Source organism: Chrysochloris asiatica, unplaced genomic scaffold, assembly GCF_000296735.1.
Source record: "Chrysochloris asiatica unplaced genomic scaffold, ChrAsi1.0 scaffold00136, whole genome shotgun sequence".
NCBI classification, from domain to species: Eukaryota; Metazoa; Chordata; class Mammalia; order Afrosoricida; family Chrysochloridae; genus Chrysochloris; species Chrysochloris asiatica.
Genome location: NW_006408654.1, coordinates 8,476,811 through 8,483,822, shown reverse-complemented (window position 1 = coordinate 8,483,822; position 7,012 = coordinate 8,476,811). Strand labels below are relative to the sequence as shown.

Here is a 7,012-nt window from a genome sequence, read left to right as displayed (position 1 = left end):
TGAACTTTCTTTTTCCTTTTCCTCCAGAATTCCTCTTAGCCAATTTGTATACTCTTTCAGAAATTTCTCCTTGATGAATGTTGTTGCTGTTGTTAATTGCCATCAAGTCAGTTCCAACCCATAGCAACCCTGTATAGAGTCTCCAAGGAATGGCTAGAGTCAAATCCTGGTTCTGCCACTTAATCTATGTACAATTTTAGGTAGATATTTTAATTGCACTGTACCTAAGTTTTCTCCTCTGTAAGACTGGGATACTAATAGTACTTAGGGTTATTGAGAGGAGAGGATTTTGTTGTTATTATTATTATTGTTATTTGTCATTGAGCTAACTCTGAATCTTGGTGACTCCATGCAGAGCAGACTCCATGCAGGTCTTCCCCAGACCTGCGGCATCTTCATTATTGAAACATGCTTGAGTCTATTGATGCCTTCCAACCTAAAGGACACTCCTAGTATTATGCTGGATGGAATTTTGTGATCCACAGAGTTTCCACTGACTAACTTTTGGAAGTAGATTGCCAGGTCTTTTTTCCTAGTCTTTATTGTCTGGAAGTTCTGCTTAAATCTTCCCATCATGAGTGACCTTGTTGATGTTTGAAATACTGGTGTCATAGCATCTAGCATTACATCAATATGCAAGTTACCCTAATATATCAGGCTTATATAAAGATGGTATTTTGTAAACAATAAATAATTTATGTAATGTGTTTGAAGCTGTAAAATGAATGTTAGCAACTGTTATTATTAAGCCAAATATTTAATGTTAGTACCATTAATTCACTGTAATTTCATTGGTAGAGACCTGGTCTTGTTTATTTGTTAATATGTATATTTTCTAGTAGAATCAAAATGATAAATGATAATGAACATATACATCTATTATTTCTTTGGATAATCCTGAACAGTGAAGATGTCAAATGTTATCTCTTTCAAGAAACTTGAGAAATATTCATATAATCCCTTATACTAATATCTGATAAGGGACTCAATACCATGAAGAAGAAAGAGACAGTAGTGGAGCATGTCCTTAAGACCCCAAGATCCTTGTGCATCAGATGTCCTTGACCCAGGGGCAGAAGGCTGTGGCACTGGAGGAGTGGCAGAGAGGCAGCAGCAGCAGAATCCAGAATCAGAGCATGAGAAAGAGTGATGGGCTTCCCAGCCTAAAAAGCAAGTAAAGTTGAGTGTTTTAGGCAGGAGACTCACTTGTGGAATGAGGTGTCTCCAGGTACTTTACTGGGGAGTTAGGTTTGCTGGCCCACAGAACCAGAGGCTTATAGCACAGTGGAATATCCTTTGGAAATTTATCAGCAGTCCTAAATGAGCTTTGTAACATTACTGAGCAGGGCAGAGGTTAGGTCAAGAGGCCCAGGGCCAGAGAGAGGCTTGCCTCCTGACACAGCAGAGGAGTTCTGTCCTAACGGAAAGAACTGTGCCCTGAGCATTTTTGGATCTTGCATTGACTATTAATTTTCTAATAAAACCCGTAACTGTGAGTACAGTGTCTTGAGATCTGTGTGGTCATTACAATGGATTATTGAACCTAGTAAAGTAGAGAGGACTGTGGGAGAGATGGTTGGTGCCCTTTTGCACTAGTACTTAAAAACAAAGGAGCTCTGGTAGTAAAGTGGAGAAGAGTCGGGCTGCTAACCTCAAGTTCAGCAATTTGATGCTACCAGATGTTCCATGGAAAAAAGATGAGTCTTTCAGCTCCTGTAAAGATTTACGTCTTGGAAACCTTATACAGGGTTGCTTTAAGTCAGAACCGACTCCACAGTACATCACTACCACCACCACCAATATCGGGTACCAGAAATAACTCAACATTTGAATAATTTTTTTTTCTTTTATTTTGTGTTCAAATTATTTCATTTGAGTATAATCAATAATGTCTTCAAATATTTCATAAGCTATTTACAGTCTAAATGAACCCATATAATTTTGAATTACATAATTTTGTGCAAATACTTTATCTTCTGTTAATGCATTATTTGGCAGAAATATTCCCTTGAAATTCAATTTCCACACTTAATTATTATATATGGTACCTGCCATGATCCTTGTTTGTTTTGGACCTTGTGTGGGTAAATCAGGGGCAAGAAAGATAGGTTGCCTTTTATCTGTAACTTTTGTTTCTATTTTTTTCAGAGGCAATAAGGACACACGGAGGTAAACTTGACTTCCTGATTTTTGCTATAGTCTCATGGAAGAATAAAGCACTCTGTTACATTGGCACTACTGCTGTATAATCAATGCAATCCATAATGAGCACAGACAGCAGTGTAAATATCACACTGCAACACATGTCAGAGAAAACAATTCTTTAAAAAACACCCATTTTCTCTAATGTGTTTCTATAGAAACTGAAATTGAATGTCAGCCTGATGCCTGTAAATAGATTATTTTTGAATCTGAAGGCCTATTTCACAAGAAGTGATTAGTTCTCAATCCTGAACAAATCATGCTGGATCATGAATAGTTGTTTGGTGACAAATTGATCTGGTTATTGTATTTTAGAGTCTAAAAACTATTGAAGCAAAATACATGATCAAGTTTGTAATTAAACATCTCTTTATTCAGGCACATGGTGAAGAAGTCACCTTAGTTTACAGCCAAGATCATCTATCTGAATTAATTCATTTATTCATTCATCATCAAGCCTTTATTGAATGCAAAGCATTCATCATTCACTCATAGTACAGGCAGACCTTGAAAATGTTTCAGGTTTAGTTCTCAGTACATCTCAGTACATCTAAATATCTCAGTGCATCTAAAATTATGTTTACACCATCCTGTTCTCTATGAAGTATGTGTTAGCATTATGAAAAAGTTTGAAATATTGTGAGAAATACCAAAATGTGACACAGAAACATGAAGGGAGTACATGCTATTGGAAAATGACACTAGTAGACTTGCTTGATGCAACCTCTAATTTGTAAAAAATGTAGCATCTGCAAAGTGCAATATAATGATGCACAAAAAAATGAGATAAACTTGTACTGTACACATGTACAGTGTACACCAGAAGTGCCTATGTTGTTGTTGTTAAGTGCCATTGAGTCAGTCCCCACTCGTAGTGACCTAATATAGGGTTTCCAAGGAGCAGCTGGTGAGTTAGAGCCTCAGACCTTGTGGTTCAAACTGACCTTACAGTCTAGTGCATTATATTGTACCACACCAGGACTCCTATGCTTATTCTTAATGACTGAATTAGTAAATCACTGATTTTCAGGGTTTAATGAATTTACATTACATATTAATTATTAACATGCAATTAATATATCAGGTTCTATTATGAAGTAAAGGAGCTCTGGTAGTGTAGTGGTTACGAATTGGGCTGCGAACCTCACGGTCAGCAGTTCGAATCTACCAGCTGTTCCGCGGGAGAAAGGTGAGCTGTTCTTCTCCCGTAAAGATTTACAGCCTCGGAAACCCTGTACAGGGTTGCTATGGGTTGGAACCGACTCGACGGCACTTAACAACAACAACAACAAAGATTTACAGCCTCAGAAACCCTGTACAGGGTCACTATGAGTCGGAACTGACTCCACGGCACACAACAACAACAACATTATGAAGTAAGTGTATGTAGAATTTCATTATTTTGAAAGTAGTTTTATACTATTTTCTGTTTGGAAGGTAATCAATTATCTACTTTATAAACCTGAAACATATATGCTATTGTTGCTGTTAAGTGCCATTAAGTCGATTCTGACTCATAGGCCCTTTATAGGTTTTCCAAGAAGTAGCTTGTTGTTTGAATTTCTGACCTACGATTCAAAATCAACTTATGATCCTACAGTGCCATACCAGGAGTCCTGAAAACATACAATGCACTATATTAAATCTTTTAAAACAATTAAACCAATTTAAATTAAAAATCACCAAGACAGCCATTTCTAACCACATGCACTTGTTCTTTAATATTTTCCTATCATGATTCAACAATAGTTAATGTCCTTTTGATAAAGTCAAATAGAAAATTTATATACGTATTTCTTTTTTGTGTGTGAGGGTTGGTTGTTGCCAAGATTGGTAACTGGGATGCAATTTTCTTTTCCTCAAAATGTTAACACAGCCAAATTAAAAATGCAAATAAGTGATATCAAATCAAGAAATAATGATTGTTTTTTACTAGGTATAAAGAGAAATTGGGTTATAATCTTATCACTTTCATTGTGTATCTTGCATCTTGTTTCTAGTTGTTGTTGTTAAGTACTATCAATTTGGTTCTGACTCATAGCAACCCTGTTTAGGGTTTCTGAGGAGCAGCTGGTGGGTTTGAACGTCCAACCTTGTGGTTCACAGTCCAGTGCTAATCCTACAGTGCCACACTAAGTTTCTAGTTAGCACAAATGTATTTTGTAAATTAATATATCAACAGAGAAAATCCCCCCTTCTCAATATTTGAGGAGATTATAAATTTATACAGAGTTTGGCTTCATCATGGAGCCCATGAAAATTAGGGGCTTGAAACTTTACTTTCATTATCTTTATTATAATCCTCTGATTATGAATAAACTTGTTTGTCGTTGTTGTTGTTGTTAAGTGCCATCAAGTCGGTTCTGACCCATAGCGACCCTGTACAGGGTTTCTGATGGTGTAAATCTTTACGGGAGTAGAAAGCATCATCTTTCTCCCATGGAGCGGCTGGTAGTTTCGAACCGCTGACCTTAAGGTTTGCAGTCCGATTCGTAACCACTATGCTACCAGAGCTCCTGAATAAACTTGTAGAGCATTTTAAATCAGGAAGGACATCATTTGATTGATTTTATACTCAGATTTCTAAATATATAAGAGTACAAATTGAGTATTTAGAATTTATTCATGATACCTCATCAAGGTAACAAAAGAGCGTTCTCATTTGCAGTGGTGCCCTCATCTACATGGTGTTAGATGGGAGCAATACCATAAAAGTCTGCAGCCAAGAGGTTGTTTTCATTACTACCTGAATTGCTTGAATTCTCCTGTATAGTCAGAAACATGCTAGGAATACCAACTTTTTGGCAATACATCCCATTTCCCAGTGTTCTAGAAGAGAAGAAACTAGGATTGGATTATCTGCAATGTAATTAAGATGTGTACTTACCAAACAGAAAAATAATAAGGAATCTAGTCAGGATTTGCAAAGGAAACTAGCCAAGGACCTACTGCCACAGGTATCATTGTTTCTGATATTTACCAGAAACATTTTGTATAACTAAAGATACTCATTCTCAAGCAGATGTCACTGGCTAGGAATGAAGCACAGGGGAGGCCATCAAGAGGTAGAGCAGCAGCAGCCAGTGTCTGGGGAGAGCGCCCAGGCACAGCTGGACTTGTAGCCATGATGGTAGTGGCAATGGGAAGACCATCTAATAAAGAGCTTTGAAACTTTTCCCTTTTGGCCACATTGTATTTGACAGCCTCCCTCATCCATTGGTCAATAAATCCACTTCTCAAGAATTCTGCTTTAATAGCCTATGCGTTGGTGACACAGGAATTGGCAAATCCACATTGATGGACACTTTATTCGAATAAACATTAAATTTGAAAGTGACCCAGTGACTCACAATAAGTCATGTGTCCAGTTAATTGCCAGAAGTTATGAGCTTCAGGAAAGCAATGCACGGCTGAAGTTAATCATCGTTGATACTGTAGGATTTGGAAACCAGATAATAAAGATGACAGCTACAAGCCAATAGTGGAATATATTGATGCCCAATTTGAGATCTATCTGCAAGAAGAGTTGAAGTTCAAGCATTTTCTCTTCAATTACAATGACACAAGGATCCATGCATGCCTCTACTTCACTGCTTCCACTGGACATTCACTGAAGTTCCTGGACCTGTTCACCATGAAAAACCTGGACAGTAATGTGACTATCATTCCAATAATTGCAAAAGCTGACACCATTGCAAAAAATGAATGGCACAAATTCAAGAGTAAGATCATGAGTGAATTAGTCAGCAGTGGTGTCCAGATATATCAGCTCCCCACTGATGAAGAAACAATGGCAGAGATTAATATAACACATGTCCATTTCCCATGTGCAGTGGTTGGCAGCACTGAAGAGGTGAATATTGGTAACACTTTGACAAGGGCCAGGCAGTACCCTTGGAGAATAGTGCTGGTCAAAAATGAAAACCATTGTGACTTTGTGAAACTTTGAGAGATGCTGATCCATATGAACATATAAGACTTGTGCAAACAGACTCACAGCCACCCACCACTATGAGCTGTATAGGCACTGTAAGCTTAAGGAGATATGATTCAAGGACACTGATCCTCACAGCAAGCCTTTCAGTCTTCAGGAGATATACGAAGCAAAAAGGAATGAATTCCTGGGAGAACTTCGGAAGAAAGAATTGGAAATGAGACAAAATGTTTGTTATGACAGTGAAGGAGAAAGAAGCTGAACTTAAGAGATAGAAAAGAGCTTCCTGAGAAATTTGATCTCCTAAAGTGGACACACCAAGAAGAGAAGAAGAAAGTGGAAGACAAAAAGAAGGAACTTGAGAAGGAGGCTAAAATATTCTGGAAGAAAAGAACAGTAGCTCAGTTACTACAGTCCCAAGCCCAGCAATCTAGGGCCCAACAAATCAGGAAAGACTAGGCTAAGAAAAATGCAAGCTTCCCATAAAGCCTGCCAAGCCTAGGTTGTTCCTGCTTTTGCAGTAATATTGTGTCAGCCACTGGTATCCTTTGACTTTGCTTTTTGAGTTTTTTTTCCCATTTTTTTTACCCTTCCCCAAATGCCAGTGATGATTAGATCATTGTGCTGAATGTTGTTGGGTGGAGGAAAAGATAGAACAAGGGAATGACAGCAAAAGCTCTGTGGAGCTGGACTGGAAAGTAAATTATTTGCCTCTTATGCCCGTTCAGAATGGCAGCAATAAGCATGCCTATCACTGGTATGTTGCTTTGGACCGAGGAAAGAAAAGTAAAATGCTACATTTGTATCTGACGTGAAAAACTAAGAACCTGAATAGCCATGTCTATAACAAAAACTTGCATTATCTTGATTATTTCT

General features: G+C 37.8%; 1 pseudogene; it reads left to right on the top strand.

Moving 5' to 3' along the window:
• The first annotated feature begins 1,021 nt into the window (after positions 1-1,021).
• Positions 1,022-6,622, top strand: LOC102812188 (annotated as a pseudogene).
• The last annotated feature ends 390 nt before the right edge of the window (positions 6,623-7,012 follow it).